We start from the raw sequence: 16,556 nt of genomic DNA on the forward strand, positions 1-16,556 counted from the left end.
CCCACGCCCTGGCCTCCTCCCAGCCCAGCTAACTCACGCTGGACCTCAAACCCCTGGTACTTCCTGAGGAAGCTTGCCTGTCCACACCCACCCCCAAAGCAGGCCAGTCTCTCTTTTGGAAGCTTCTGAAGTAACCTGTGCTTCTGTTGGAAGAGTCTTCATATAGTTAATATTATTTTTAACTTTATAGGATATAAATTTATATATTTTTTACTATTTTATATATTAATATTATTTTGTTAAACATTTACTTTCACAGTGAATAAATTTAGTATGTATTATTTATATATTACTATTTCATGTTATATAAAATTGTTTCAACAATCTATGTAATTAATTGTATAACTGACACATTAATTTTATTTATTTATTTATTTATTTATTTATGGCCGTGTTGGGTCTTCGTTTCTGTGCGAGGGCTGCTTTCTCTAGTTGCGGCGAGCGGGGGCCACTCTTCATCGCGGTGCGCGGGCCTCTCACTGTCGCGGCCTCTCTTGTTGCGGAGCACAGGCTCCAGACGCGCAGGCTCAGCAGTTGTGGCTCACGGGCCCAGTTGCTCCGCGGCATGTGGGATCTTCCCAGACCAGGGCTCGAACCTGTGTCCCCTGCATTGGCAGGCAGATTCTCAACCACTGCGCCACCAGGGAAGCCCCTCATTTTAAAAATTAATTGCAGGTAGACTGTGAAAGCTCTGAGGGCCGGGGTCCACTGCCTTATTCACTGCTTTGTTAGCACTGAGCCCGACGCCTGCACTCAGTTTTTGAACCTTATTCTTGTCCTATCATTTCCTTAATTTTCAGAGAAAATCCGTTCCTTGGCACAAGACCAACTCCCTTCTGGGTCTGCTGTTGAGCGCCTCACTCGGGCCTCCCCACTGGGGGTGGGGCTGGGGGAGGAGTTCTGTGTTTTCCCTCTTCAACCTCCACATTCGTCCATGGAGCTGGATTGGGGGTTTTCTGAGGGAGTCTCTGTGTTGCCTTGAAATCTGAGGCAGGGCATTTAAAATACAGCTCCATTAATTCATCCTACCGGGATTTAAGAAAAGAATGAAATCTGAAAACTCACTGTTCTTATTTGCTCTTCCTCTCAGTTGCTTTTTCTTTTTTTCCTTCTATCCCTCACCTCTGCCAGAGGAAGAGTGAGAATCGGGGCATCTAAACTTTAAAAAACAGACGTTTTCTTCTTTGTAAACTCTTCGATCTGGAACTCTAGCCATTGGAAAGAGCCCGTGAGAGGCCTCTTTGGACTTAGTCACATAGTTTTTTATATTTTTTGAAGATGTTTCAAATGAAACTGGACCTTGTAAACTTGGTGCCTGATCATTTAGAGAACCCTGCTTTTCAGTTCTTTAAGAAACAGCAAAATCGATATTTCCCCCAGATCTCCTTTTGTCAAAGTTAACTTTTCTTTAAGTCCTATCTGGAATCACCCCCTTTTGCTCAAAATGCTGGCGGGGGGGCGGTTCGCTCTTTTGAGGACAGGTGGTGCCAATATGTAAGCCCTTGGAGGAAGTTGGACAGGGAGAGTAATTAAATAAATCTCATCTTGGGAGATTGGGGTTGACATATATACACTAATGTGTATAAAATAGATAACTAATAAGAGCCTGCTATATAAATAAATAAAATTAAAAACAAATAAATAAATCTCATCTTGATGCTCTCAGTCCATAACAGCTGATTTTAAAAGACTGCAGTCAGTCTTTTAGGAGGAAATCTTTGAAGAGAACTCATGATGAAAAGTGTTAACCAGAGCAGAAAAGTCCCCTAGTTATGGAGTGTGGCTCTCTTCTCAACAACACCGTGTCCTGGGCCTTTCCCAGAGCCCACGTTGAGTCCTTTAAGTATCTGGCAAATTGGGTGCTTCGACCCCTGACCTGGGACCCCTCCTAAAGCTCCCATCTGTGTGAAAAATGGGTGCAGTTTGCTCCTCAGTGTGGGGAGCTAGAACACTTAAGATGCCCCTTTATCTGTGAGAAATATTTGGGAGTCTGAAGGGAACAGTGCCACAGTGGAAAACTCTCATGTGTTTTCTTTTTCCCCCAGAGGTTCGAGAAGGTCCTCTGGTCAATGCTTTTGTTTCTCCCCCTTTCCAGATTCTTCCAGATCACACTCTTCCTGGTGTGCAATTCAAGAAATAACTTTGGGGGGGGTGTTTATTTTTCCAAGCCAGCCCATGGCTCTGATTTTGTTTTTGGATGTTTTCCGTTTGCTCTAAGTAGGAGGGTTCCAAGTCTAGTATGTGCCATCTGCCAGCTCTTTCCTGTTGAGAGCACTTGGTAACGAAGTGAGTTCCTAATATTCTAAAACATGCATGTGACTCAAATACCCACACCTGCTTACACCTCATACAAAAGCGGAGCTGGCTGTTCACGCTGGAAATGTTTTCCCCTAGAGCTGAAATCGTGTGTCTACAGAGAGACCCTCTCTCGACATTTAAAAAGACATAATGTTGACTGTCTCACGGCATTGTCATATATTGAAATATTTAATATTAAAACAACTGGGCTTTTGAAACTCTTGCCTCAGCAAAATGAATGAGGCCCTTTTAAAGGAGGCATCTGAACCAGAAGGGAGATACCTGTGACAGATGTATCATCCAGATACCTGTGACAGATGGAGGAAAGGTAGGTCAGGAGGGAGTGGGTGCTGGGAGAGGAGGTCTCTCCTCGCACACACATGCATCTGATTTATTTGTGGCAGTTGCTTGTATCACTGTGAGCAGCCGGCATAGTTTACAAAATATTCAGGGGTCAGCCCATCTCACAGCTTGGTTGGGATGGGCAGCCTCCCAGACTCCACCCTGAGTTTTGGGGCGATTCCAGGACCTCTGGAAATATCCTCAGAGTTCAGGTCAGGCCAGAAAGCTTGCAATTGCTCTGGGAGTTGGGAGCCTGACACTGGCCAGATGGACATGGAAGCGAAACAAGAGGCCACCGCTGGTCTGTGTTTTGAAAGACATCTGTCTCTTGTCTCTGGCAGAGAATATGGCCTGCAACCGGCCATACTCTGTGCTGATTGTCCCCATAGCCTGGTTTCCCCACACCCACACATACCCATCCTTCTCGCTGGGATGACTTAGGTCCAGGAGACCCTCAAGAAGCCTCTCTGTCTTGGGTCAACGAGGCTCAGCATCTAAGGCACGTCTGCCCTACTCTTCCAGATCTTTCGTTTTGGAATCCATTTCTGACTCTCTGCCTATCCCTGTGAACTTGATTTTCCCAGGGACTCCTTTTCACCCTGACTTAACTGTGGTTCTCTTTGCCCCATTCCAAGCACAGAATCAGCTTTGACCACTCCCCTCTGTGCATTCACCTTCTGGGGATTCTGTCCAGGACATTAGCCGCCAACAAGTTTAACTGGTTGACCTATGATCACCTAGCAAATTTCTGAAAGCGTAAGGAACTGACATTTATTGACATGTACTTCGCGCCTGGTGGGAAAGCCGGCTTAGTCCATTATCCCATTTAATCTTCCCAACAACCCCAGGTAGGTGAGACTGAGGGATTCATCTCTGAGGTACAGTGTCCTGCCTGAGGGCCCAAGCGGCAGTGCTGACACCTGAACCAAGTGAGATCTTGCTCCAAATGGTTGATATTGGGGTGAATTCTGATGAAGCTGTTTAGGGATAGTGTAAACAGAGCCTCACTCCAAAAAAGCTCTCTGCTGTTGGTTTTTCCTGTTACCAGCCAACAGATTTAAAGGAAGTCTTTGTGAATGCCAGTCATCCAACTTGACTTCTCAAGAATGCTCTGCTGGCCGCTTCTATACTCAGATTAGCTGAGTTCTACCCATTCCTGACAGGACTTTTTTGGCTACTCTTATTTCCCAACATCTCCTTTTGGGGAAATATTTTGTTATTCTCATCCTATCGCCCTTCCTCACATTGGGTTCTCCAGGAAGCAGAGGCTGAGTTAGAGCTAAGAGTGCGGAACGTGTGCTGGGAAAACATCCGTGGGAGGAACAGGGAGGGAGCAGGTGTGGCTGGGAGCTGGTACTGACAGTGCTGCCGTGACAGGGTCAGCCCGACAGGGGCCCTGGAGCCAAGCCTGCCCCTTAGAGGAGTCTCCCCGGGTGGAAACGGTCAGGCCTAGCCTCCCCATCTTGCCTGCCATTGGCCACAAACTGCCCCAAAAGAGCGTGACCTTGACCTGAAAGCTGAGCCGGACCTTGATGAAGCTCGCAGCCGGAGGTCGTGGGCTAACTGACACAGTCACCCACTGGACCTTCCTCCAAGTCCTTCCTTGAAGGGACATCTGAGTGGCACCTCAGCCTGGGGATTTGCCTGCCCCTCCCTTCTTCTGATTTCCGTAGGCCCCGTCATCACCTGACATCACGTTATCTTCCACAAGGATCCACAGGAACAATGATGCGGTGTTAAGACACCTCTTGTTTACAGCCAGAGGTGGACGCAGACTGCCTGCCATCAGGAGGGGCGGTTCCGTGTAGAGAGGGAGGTGTCCGGCGCACAGTCTGCTTGAGAGGCCCCGGTCTGGAGTGGAGGCGCCTCGGGGCTGCAGGGAGGGAGGCAAGGTGGCCACGGTTCAGGGCGCCCCCGAGGGGGGAGGCCTACCTTGGAGGGCATAGCTCGTGTTAGCCGCTGTGTTGGACCTTGGCTGCACTGGGAGCCCAGGCTGGCTTGTAGTCCTCTGATTCTGGGTAATCTGAGGAAGTGTCGCCTTTGCTTCTCCAGAACTCTCGGGGATTGTCTGCATCCAGCTCATGGCAGAGAGAAGGACTGGGGTAGTTGGCCTCTTCTACCCACACTGAGAGACCACCTCACCCCTCCCAAGTATTCACCTGCCTTCTGGGCCCACCTGAAAATACCTCTTATTTTCCCTAAGGCCCCTTTTCTTATGGGTGTGGGACATATTTTGGGTGTTAACATACCACTGAAGTGGAATCCCTTACAATATTCATGTGGTGAGAGGCTTCTTCGGCAGTTAGAAGTTGCTGCCCTTTTTCTTTATCTAAACCTGGTCACAATGAACATTAGGATGGGGCACACACTAAATCCCAAGGTCATTGCCTGGGTTTGTTTGCAGTCAGATGGAAATTTGAATCTCAGCTCCACCTATACCAGCAAGTTAATCTCTCTGAGCCTGTTTTCTCATCTCTCAAAGATGGATCCAGGTGATGTTTGTGTGTAGTTAATACACAGCGTATAAAGTTAATATTGGTACCCGTTCCCCTTGTCTGTTATAATTCGTATTAGTTTTTGGCGCTTCTAACATAAACACACCATTAAAAGCAAGCCTTGCGTTTTCACGCCAGTGTTTATGCTTGTGCACCCAATAATTTATGGTTTCTTTAATGCTTCACTTGCAGTTATTTTAAAAATCCCAGTAGATAAATACAAAATGCCTGTGCATTTTCCTTGTCTGCACATAATTAAGAACCAGGGACCACAAATGTCAACAGTGTCACAGTTACAACTGGTCAACAGACACATGAAGAGTATACTGATTGGGAGCCCAGAGTTTAAAATTGTTCTGTCCACATCTATAAGGACTTGGCTTATCTATTTTTCTAGGCCAGAGTCCACATCTATAAGGACTTGGCTTATCTATTTTTCTAGGCCAGAGTTCTATTGATTTGGCTTTCTTATAACTGAAAGCCTCCAAACTAAGAAGAGTCTTAGAGGATCATGCAGATGGATGAAAAACAGGGAAAATATCCAACAAATCCAGCTTCTAAGGAAGCTTGGAGAAGAAGGTTGTAAAACTAAGAAAGTCAGTCTACATGAACCTTTGTAAATCATGAGACCTGTTCAGCCCTACCATGCCTGCCAGAGAGCCTTTGAGAAGAAAGAAAAACAGAAAGTCAGATTTTAAAGAATCCACAGTACACTGTGTAGAAGAGATTCAGAAGAACAGTGCCTGGCATTAGCCAGAACACATTAATGGAGGTAGTCATTTTGCAATTTAAGTATCTTTTCACTGCTGAAAAACAGTGAAAGAAATTCGAAAAAGAAGCCCATGATTTTGATGGAAGCTGTTTTGACATAAGTGAAACCAGGCTTGGCATGAGGTAGGGGCAGGCTCTGGCCAAGCCAATGGAACGGACCCTGGAAGGATTGAGACAAGCTGGGGAAATTGTTTCAAGATGCAGTTGGATCCACTTGAAAGGGGAGGGAAGTGGGGGGCACAGTCATTTCATCAGTGTTTGAATTAGCGTTTGACTAGCGGCATGTGCGTTCAGAGATGCACGGGCCCCCCAGGAGTCTCCCTTCTTTTAGCGCCACCTCTGGGGAAGGGAAGGGGGTGGTGCCTTTTGAATGGTGCACGGTGAGGACTTGAGGATTACTGGCTGGTTGTGAACTCAGATGCAGTTGGTTTGTGGGAAGAGGGACAGAAAGGGAGAATGCGTGTTACTAATTCTCATAGCTGCCAGCAGCTTTCACCATGGAGGGGCAAGGAAGATGTGGCAGGGACAGTACGGAACTCAGTCCCTGGGTCATCTTTAATGCATTTTTCAGGGCTTGGTGATTCTGAGTCTAGAAGATGACTGACCATAACCTTTGGGACGTAAAGTTTGGCTTCAGTTACCCTTTAGCATTGATAGTAGCCTCTTCCAAGGCAAGACCAAGGGCAACACCATATGTGGAGAAGCACAGGAATTGCCATAGGAAATGCACCTGGCAGGGCTGGGAGGGGATGGTGGATCTCAGGTAAGGCTCAAGGCATGGGGAGTGGGCTGCTTTGGATTTTCTCTTTCTCAGACCTGATCTGTCTTCAGCTCTCAGGGGCAAGTCATAGCAGAGACCTCTGTGATGTAAAATAAGTGTCTTTGGCTGGCCAGTGAGCAGGGCATAGGAAAGACATGGAAGCTTCCTTAGCACCAATCCAGGCAAAAGAAGTACATAAGAGACTTTGGGTCCTGTAGTCCCTGGTAATCTGTCCTGAACAAAAAATAACATGGAGAAAATTTAAAAGGCAATGCAGTTGTAAAATAAAAATGAAAAAATGAAATGCAGAGTAACATGAATATATTAGCATATGATATACATTATATACTATTACATTTGAATGGTGTTTGGAAACCATGCCTGGTTAGCATTAATGAGGAAGGATTTCCTTTTAAAGCAGAGTTGGTTTATGATGATATTGGAACAGTGAGGAAAATCTAGGAGGCCAAATGGGAAAGAATGCGTCCTTCACTTCAGTGCTGTCACGGGAGGAACTTTGAAGAGGCTACCAGGGGCTTTATAGCGTAACCTGGAAGGAATGGTGGGTATTCCCTGGAATAATGTGAGGGGAAAAGATGGGTAAGATGCTGGCAGAGCCATGAGAGCTGTCTCCTCGGGATAATTGAGCATGATCTGAAGGAAAGTGAGAAAGATATCAAAACAGCATGTTTGCATGAATCGAGGTTTTGTACGATAAATATGACAGAGAGGATGCAGAAGGAGGTGAAGTCTGGTGACTAAGGATCTACTAAAAAGGAGTTGCTTTTAAGAAGCAAGACACGAGACCATGTATTGTATGATTCCATTGATATGAAATGTACAGAAGTGGCAGATCTATAGAAACAGAAAGTGGTGGCTGGACTGGGAATGGCATTAATGGTAAAAGGGCATGAGGGATCTTACCGGGGTGGTGAAAACGTTCTAAAACTGATTTATGGTGGTGGTTGCACAGCTTGGTAAATTTCCTAAAAATCACTGAATTGTACACTTGAATGGATGAATTATATGAGATGTAAAATATGCCTCAATACAGTCATTTTACCAAAAAAAAGCGTCTTTTTTTTTTAAATAGAAGGGATCTTTTCATTGACCAGTCATTTTTTTGTGGTGCTTAATATGTGCCAGTGATTGTGCTAGACTGTGAGGATACAAAAATGAAGATCTTTACAAAGGCATAAATAGGCAATTTTCAAAGAAGGCAGAGAAATACTAAGAATTTTGACCTCATTAATCATTACTGACTTGCAAATTAGGACATGAGGTAGCTCTTGACTATCAGACTGGCAGAGATTAAAAAGAGTGACAAGTGGTTCTCTAAGACACTTCTGGTGGGATTCTAAATTGTCATACCCCTTGCTAGAGAAAAGCTTGGAAGTACATACAAAACATTTGACGGTGCTTTTGACCCAGCAAGAACTTTGGACCCAGAAAGTCCACCTAAAGGAATTTATCTTCAGGAGGCTTTAAGTACCATCGATACTCTGACACCTCCCAATTTTTTATCTCCAAACCAATCCTCTGCTCCAACATCCAGATTCAGATATCTAGCTGCCCACACAACCACCACACGAGCATCTCAAACTCAGCTCGTCCAGAACGTAACTCCAGAATAGATCTGTGCATCAGAATAGGTCAGATAGCCCCACCGCACAGAAGGCTACTCTACCAGCCTCAGGTGATGGCAACTCCATCCTTCTGGTTGCTCAGGCCAAACACCTAGACACCACCTTCCTCTCACACCCTGTGTCAGATCCAAAAGCAAAGGCTGCTGACTCTGCCTTCAAAAACGGATCACGATTTTGGCCACTTCTAACCCTCTCTACTGCTACTCTGCACTGAGCCAGCTTCTCTGTCACTGGAATTTCTGAAGATGATCGAATATCTGGTCTCCCTCCTACCCTTGCTCTACCAGTAGTCTATTCTCAACACGGAAATGAAGGGATCGTTTTAAAACATCACATGACTCCACATCATGACTACGTATCACGTGACTCCTCTGCTCAGGGGAGTTACCGCTCCCCATTTTGCACAAGTCTTCACAACAGTCTTGCATAGACTGGCCCCTGGTATCTCTCCTACCTCACCGCCCCCTCCCCATTACTCTCCTCCTCACCCTCTCCTCCCCGCTGCTCCTCACACACACCGGGCACATTTCCAATTTACCACTTTTGCACTGCCTCTTGCCTCTGCCTGGAACGTCTTCTCCCAGGCAGCTGCGTGGCTGGCTCTTTCATCTGCTTCAAGTCTTTGCTCAACATACTTAAAATTTCAATCTGACTCTTCCAGCTCCTGGCATACTCTATCCTCTTTAGCCTATTCAATATTTTCCATTTTCCATAGCACATCTCACCTTCTAACATACTATTTATTTGGATGCTTATTTTAATAGGTCTATTGTTTAATTGTCTGTCTGCCCCTGCTAAACTGTGAGCTCCACAAAGACGGGCATCAGTGTGTTCACTGCTGTACCCCCAAATGCCTAAAACAGTGCCTGGCGTATAGTAGATATTCAATAACTATTTGTCAAATGAGTGAATGAATGAATGAATGAATTTGTAATGAGCAAGTAGTAATTCTGTAAAAAAAAAAAAATAGCATTATGTCATGAGTGAAAAGGAAGTGAAAGGAGTTCCTATGTACAGCGTCGGAGCTTATCAGTTCCCTCATGAGGTGAAATTGATTCATTTATGTACAGCAAAGTCTGACTTTACCTGCATGCCCTCTGCCCCCAGGGAAAATGTGACCAACATCATCAGTGTGAGTTAGCAAAGCTGTGTGGCTGAAGTTCTAATTGGATTCTGGATAGACTGCAGGTTGATCTCATGTAGTCACAAGAAACCCTGATTCACTCACAGTAATTGAATAAAGAAATGCGATCGTTTGCAAATAGAAGCCTAGAGGTTGTCTTTTGTGGGGCAGTATCTCTGCAGTATGTTTTAAAGGTCAGTTCTTATTGTTGATCAGGCATTTTCTCCTTAATTCAGCTTCTGAATTCCTATTTCCCAAATGTGTATGGGTGCTTTTTAAAAAGCTTTTATTGATTCATAAAGACATGAGGTACAAGAAAACCTTGGAGGAAAACTGAAACTTCATGTAAACTTATTGCAACATGATAGCAAGGGCCACGCTTCTAGTTCCTTCCTGTTAAAGCTCTATTGGAGTTGAAAATGTGGAATGCGTCCTGGTGTGTAGAGATACTTAGCTGTGAGGGTGGTGAATTTAAATTAATCTTGTTAGTTTGAGAGGTGAATTTTTAAGATAAATATGAAAATCAATGATACCTTGTTGCATGGAAATCAAAATAATTTTTTCAGTGATCAAATGATTTAGCTGCTTTTTATCGAGTATTTTTCTGCAGTGTCCCCCCTACCTGTACCCCTTTACATCCAGAAGCTCTTCATAGCAAACAAAAAGAGAACCAGCTCTTGCTTCAGCACAGAATAGATATTGCAGCCAGTGGTTGTGGGAGGTGAAATTTAAGCAGGGTAAGGGCAGAACCGTGTATACTTAATGCTGATGGACACAAATGTAGCTGCTGCCTTCGAGGCTGACACACTGAATTTAATCAGTATTTGTGGAGTCAGAGGCTAGAACACCCACTCTCTTTATGACTCCTCTTAGTATAATTCCACCTGTTTGATTCTGCCTGAAAGATTTAATTTCAATATTGTTTTGACGTAAGGTATGTACTGAGTTTTATTTCTTAGTCACTGGTGTGAAGGATAATATGTCACTGAGCTCCTTTGGTAAGTTTGATGTTGGGGAACAAGATCAATTATAAACTGAGTTAGGCGGTGTATTGTTCTGCTACATGTCAAGAACTATGATTTTACCCAACTAGTAAGCTAATGAGTTAGCCTGCCACAGTTCCACGGATGCCAGCAGAAGATAGAAGATTCCTGGATCAGGGATGAAAGACAGTTTATTATTCATAGAAATAGCAGTAGCCAGAGGATAGCATATTTGCACCTCTTCCCCACATCCCAGGTCCCCTAGGGCAATGTGGACCTCTGTCCTGGTGTATAGATGGGTATGATTTAAATTTCACTGCTACATCCTGTGGAGGTTGCAGGTTTCGGTAGCTGATCATTTGGTTTGGGTTCGAATGGCTAACATTGTATCATAGGTCGGAAAAAAGATTTTTTTTCAAATATTCACCCTGATTCTTCACTCTCAACCTGTGTATCTCAATCCAAATTTTATGATAAAAAAATAATAAATACACATTTTATACTAAAGAGAACATATTCATTTATTCATATTCTCTGGACTCCAGATAAGAGAGAGGAGGGGTGAGTCGCTGAACCCAGGCATTTGTGCTGAATAGGAGGTGAGAACTAGTAAAAATTGGCTTCCTCAGTTACCTCCCCTACCCAGCAGTTGGAGTACGGCGTTCTAGTTACTTCTACACTAGGCCTAGACGCTGATCTATTTTCAAATCCTCATTGGTGCCTAAGTCCCACCTTCCTCCGCCTGCTCAGAGCTAACTTTCCCCTCTGTGAACTAGCGAGGAAGGAGACTGAGTTCTCTCCAGAAGGGGACTTAGGAGCACACCAAGGGTATCAGTCACTCTTACCAGCATGATATTCAGCACCCAAATTCTGCCTTCCGGGTCCCCCAAAGAAAGTTCGGCTCTTTCTAGGGAGGGTCATAGAATCTGGGAGAAGCATGCCCCAAATTCAAGGTAGCTGGTTAGGCAACACCCGAGAGAGACTACCCTTGGGGAACCTAGTTCCTAAATGAGTCAGGAAAATGATGTTTATCATCTTCCCATCCCCTCCTGGAGAGCTGTCCAAACTTGCCTCCCTCTGTTTCCCAGCCAAGACTTCACTGGGGAATTAATCTATATATTTAACACTTCCTCTCAGCCTATTGTTCTCTGGGAACCTACAGATTTATAACCTCAGACAGCCCTCTGGAGTAATTAGGCTTAGCAGGTTTTCAAAGGACCACGAACAGCTTTTCAGCCTCCCATTACTTCTTAGGCGAGAGGAAATCATAGGCAAGAACAATCGATCTCTGTTTGTCCTATGTGTTAGACAGGGTGGCTATTAGCAGCTCGTCTCGCTCTAGAAAACTCAGACCCTGATATAATAACTTGTCTATAAATATCTTCTTGCAGTCAGTGTTTCGTCTCCTGCTATCTGTACTGGGGACCTGACATACTCAGATGAAGTAAGAATAGCTGCTTTGGTGAAAAGTTCCAGAATTCTTTTATGTGTTCTCTGAGTTATACAAGCCCCTGTAGTATAGGCCAGGGTCCTGCAATGGCAATCCAGTTCCTCTGAGTTACACGCACACGTGCGCCCACGGTTCTGCCTGGTGGCACCCCTCTGTGGGTTCACACCATGCGCCAGGCATCAGTGATCGATGGCTGGAGCCCCAAGATGATTTCCAGAGGCACCTGGAGATCGCCCCTTCCAAGGGCTTTGGCAAAACAGTCCCAAATATCAAAATTGTACAGCTCCCTCCAGCCTTCTTTTGATAGAATCAGACTATGAGTAAATAATGGGTGTCTTTGGCCTTCCAGCATCTCTCCTGTCTTTGCCTCTCTCTTATCTCCTGCCCCATACCCATCTTGATCTTCAGACTCCAGGCAGCTCTATCCCTTCAGGTCCTCCAAACATCCAATCTCACCTGCCATCCCCTTACCAGGCTCCCACCCCTGCAGAACCCAGACTCCAGAATTATGACAGCATCAAGAAACAGAGAAGGTACTTAAACTTTCCTTTGGATAAAGCACTTTTTGAGGGAAAGGAGGAGGAAGGGATCTAGCCAGACACAATGCTTGCAAAGGCCGAGTGAAATGAAGAACCACAACACATTCCAGAGGGAGCGTTCTAGGCTAGAGCTCAGACCCTCATTTCTGGCCTTTCCTTGTTTATCTTAAGGCCAGCCTGGGATGGTCAAAATCAAATAAATTTTAATTGAATTGAGTGAATAATTTTACACGCCAGAGGACAGTTTCAAATTTTTGGAAGAAACCAAAAAATAATTGTATGGTAGAGAAGCTTCTGAAAAGCTAATTTTACCTGTTGTTAATGAAGAGGAGACCTATTTTTTCTAAGTCACGTGATTGTATTTCATTTCTGGTTTCTCTGATGTTGACTTTGAAGTTTAAAGATTCTAATGGTGGGTAAGAATCCTACTGAACAGAAAAGGGGATTTGGAAGTAGAAATGAGCCAGGCAGGTGCAGGAAAAGTTAGGCAAGTCATTTAAATACAGATGGAGAGGGGTGTGGCAGCCTTACATTTAAGGTGATTCAAAGAATTGTAAGAAAATTACCCACTGCCTAATAGTCTCTTTTTCACTAACTTGCTACAGGTGTCCGTAATTCATTCATTACCCTTTGCCTTTGGGATGACCTTAGAAAATACAGTGTCCAGGAAGGAATACAGTAACCTGCCATACAGTTCCCTGAAGGTGTCAGGATCTTATTTATTGCTAGGAAGCCAGGGAAGGACAGGGAGACGGTGCAAAACTAAAGATAAACTCCTCTTGCTTTGTAATTTTGCTGAGTGTGGATCCTGAAGGAATAAAAGACTGTCAGTCATGGAACCTTCCAAGGTTCTTGGAATGCCCGTGAGAGTAGAGATGGGAAAGATATTCAAGATCTTGTACTCCAAAACAATGGACCAGCCTTTTTGGTACTGAAAAGTAGGTCCCGGTGGACAATCAAAATCAAGTTGTCCAGAGTTTTAGTACAAAAAGTAGAGTCCCAAAAGCAGTTTTAGAGGAATTGCCTCTCCAGGTGAAATCTTTTTCAGGTTGATTGTAAATGTCCTGGAGGCCTAGGATGACTTGGACATGAAAGGACTGCTTCTGTTTTTCCAGGTTTTTGTTTTATCCTTGTCACTGGGATGGCTTGCTCCTCCTATCCCTGGAAGTCGAAAGCAACTTAGAGATGATCTATTTTAACACCTTCACTGTGCAGATGAGGAAACTGAAGCACAGGGATGGTAATGATTTAAGAAGCAGAACTGCACAGAGGACGTGCATGGTTGGGAAGCAGATAGACCTGGGTCTACCAGTGGCAGTTATGCGAACTTGGGCGATTTAGTTAATATTTCTGAGCCTCAATTGCTTCTTCTGTCAAGAGAGTTCTTAAGGAGCATCCACTCAAAGAATAAATTCAAAACTTGGCCAATATTATTACATTTGCTGTTATTTTTTTTAATTGAGAAATAATTCACATAACATCACATTCATCATTTTAAAGTGTACAATTTAGTGGGTATATTCACCATGTTGTGCAACCATCACCACTATCTAATTCTAGAACATTTCCATGACCCCCCACAAAAAACCTGTACCTATTAGCTGTCAGTCTCAATTCTCCTCTCTCTCCCATCCCCCCAGCTCCTGGCAACCACTAATCTACTTTCTATCTCAATGAATCTGCCTATTCTGGACACGTCCAATAATGGAATGATATATGGCCTTTTGTGGCCTGGCATCTTTCAGTTAGCATAATGCTTCAAGCTTCACCCATGTTGTAGCATGAACTTCAGTCCTTTTTATTGCTGAATAGTATTCCCTTATATGGATATACTGTATTTTGTCTATCCATTCATCAGTCAATGGAAATTTGGTGTAATTTCCATTGTTTTACATGGTTGGGCCAAAGCTATAACAAAAACTTGGGTGTCTAACTGTCAACCTGGTCCTGTTTTTCCTACCCCCTCCTGTTTTTCATAACATCTGAGCATGTGTATTGGATTAATAGTAGTGGTTGTTCCGAGGAAACCCTTACAACCTGGCTAATTACTCTTATGATTTTATATCTTTAAAAGATTTTATCCAGTATGGAAAAAAAAATACACAATTCAAAAAGTAAAGTCTAATCTAATTGTAGAAAAATGGTGCGGAGAACCAGGATTCATTTTCAATTTCTAGATTCCAGTCTAGAAATGTCTTCATGCCTCTTCATCTCACTGTAGTTCACAGAACAACCTGAAGTCTGTACAGTATCTTTTATCTACCTGGTTTTTATGTGTAAGTTCATTTCCATGGCTTATAGCCCAGGATCAAAGAAAGTTTTTACTAGCTTTGGTTGATGTTTGAGGACTCTTCTCTCTTGTTCATTTTACTCCAAGGCAAAAATTCAGAATTGTTCTCTTCTTCGGTTAGACAGTCACTGTCATTGCATTGCCCTGACCATTAGGTAGGGGGAATATACGCCCTTGGCTCAGAACTTAGAACATTTCAAACACGACTGGTCACCTCTCCTTATGACCTGGCCCCCTTCCCACATACTGACTGCCCCAGCTCTCAAGTCTGGTTTGGTATACTGGGAAAAGTTCTGTTTTCCACATTGCACTGAAGATGAAGGCAACATAGCCCCAGGCCTTCTCTTTGTGGGGCTTGAAGCCGGGAAGCAGGTCTGACTCGTTAAGGATTTGGTGGTTGACGTTCTTTGCTTGGGAACCAGTGACGTGTAGTGTGTGGCAAGATCCCAGTGGTGAAGGCATCCCCTGGGTTCATCTGGGGTTTGTCCTTCCTTATCTCGGGGGGCACTGGTGGGAGATCCAGCCCAGCCTGACTTCCTGACTTTGAGCCAAGTGTTTTCTTTGCTGAAACTTTAATGATCTGGTCCTGGATGCCGCTAATTACTCATCTCGTTTGAGGGTCTATTGTTATTCTTTAAGACCTGGAGGAGTCATGGTATGTCAGGCTTCACATGCATTATCTGATTTATATGATTTCCTGCTTCTGAGTGTTTGGCAGTCCTCAGATACATGTGAAAACCCTGGCCCTCATCTTCCTCAGGCTAAACATCCCTCCTTCCTCCCACTATTCCTGCCACAGTTTCCAGCAGCCGTCTTCGTCCTGGTTGCCCTATGTCTGCGTTTTCCACTTTGTCAGTGTTCCTCCTCATGTGATGCCCAGACTGGAAATGACACTTCACGTGTGCTATGAACCACCAAACTAGAACCATTACCAAGAAATGCACCTGATCCTCATTTCATGCCGCACACACTTGCTGCGCTTCTTTCCTGGCTGCATCTTAATACCAGCCAACCCCTTCTACCCGCCCCCCCCACCCCCCCACCCCCGCCAACTCAGGATCTTTTTTTCCCTTTAACTGCTGTGAGGCAAAGGTTCCTCTTGTGCAGTCGATTTTTTTTTCCACTTTGGCTCTTTCCAATCTGTGGCTTGTTTTTTTTTTTTTTTGAAGTGTAGTTGATCTACAATGTTGTGTTAATTTCTGTTGTAAATTTCTGCTGTATAGCAAAGTGATTCAGTTATTCATATATATACATTCTTTTTCATATTCTTTTCCATTATGGTTTATCACAGGATATTGAATATAGTTCCCTGTGCTGTACAGTAGGACCCTGTTTTTTCTCTATTCTATATATAATAGTTTGCATCATGCAGCTGATTTTTTGATCCTGCGTGCAGAACTGTACACTTCCCCCAATCTATTTTATCCATTTTCCCCTGGGGACTCGCAGTGCTATCCCATCAGAATGTTATGAATGGGAAGCTGGCATCATTCTGATGCAACAAGTTGTTGAGCGAATGGAGAATAATTTTTTTCTTAATGATATGTTAGGATTGGCTCTGTTAATAGAAAAGTCCTTCTCTGACTACCTTCGTAGGGTACTCTCATGAGTCATTTCCAGTTCATGGTGGTTTTTTGGTTTGTTTGGGGGTTATTTTTAGCATCAACAATTAAATAGATTAAAAGAGCGAATGAAGTGCGGAGCCTCTTTAAGAAGCTTAGTGCCTCAATCACTTGGCCAGGATTTTAGTCACATGGGTCCCGTGTGGGCCATCAGATGCGTCAACCCGCGGCATTGTTCTTGGAGGATGTTTGGAGGGTTTTAACCAGCCCCTCTCTGACCCCGCTCTGTCCGTTGCA

The 16,556-nt window shown here is 44.2% G+C and overlaps 1 protein-coding gene across 13 annotated transcripts in view; it reads left to right on the forward strand.

The window, feature by feature from the left end:
• PDZD2 (PDZ domain containing 2) overlaps positions 1–16,556 on the forward strand; it is a 387,522-nt gene that overhangs the window by 273,166 nt on the left and 97,800 nt on the right. The gene's annotated exons all lie outside the window — the stretch shown is intronic.

The sequence above is a fragment of the Balaenoptera borealis genome (genome assembly GCF_965194805.1).
Source record: "Balaenoptera borealis genome assembly, chromosome: 2".
In the NCBI taxonomy this organism is placed as follows: domain Eukaryota; kingdom Metazoa; phylum Chordata; class Mammalia; order Artiodactyla; family Balaenopteridae; genus Balaenoptera; species Balaenoptera borealis.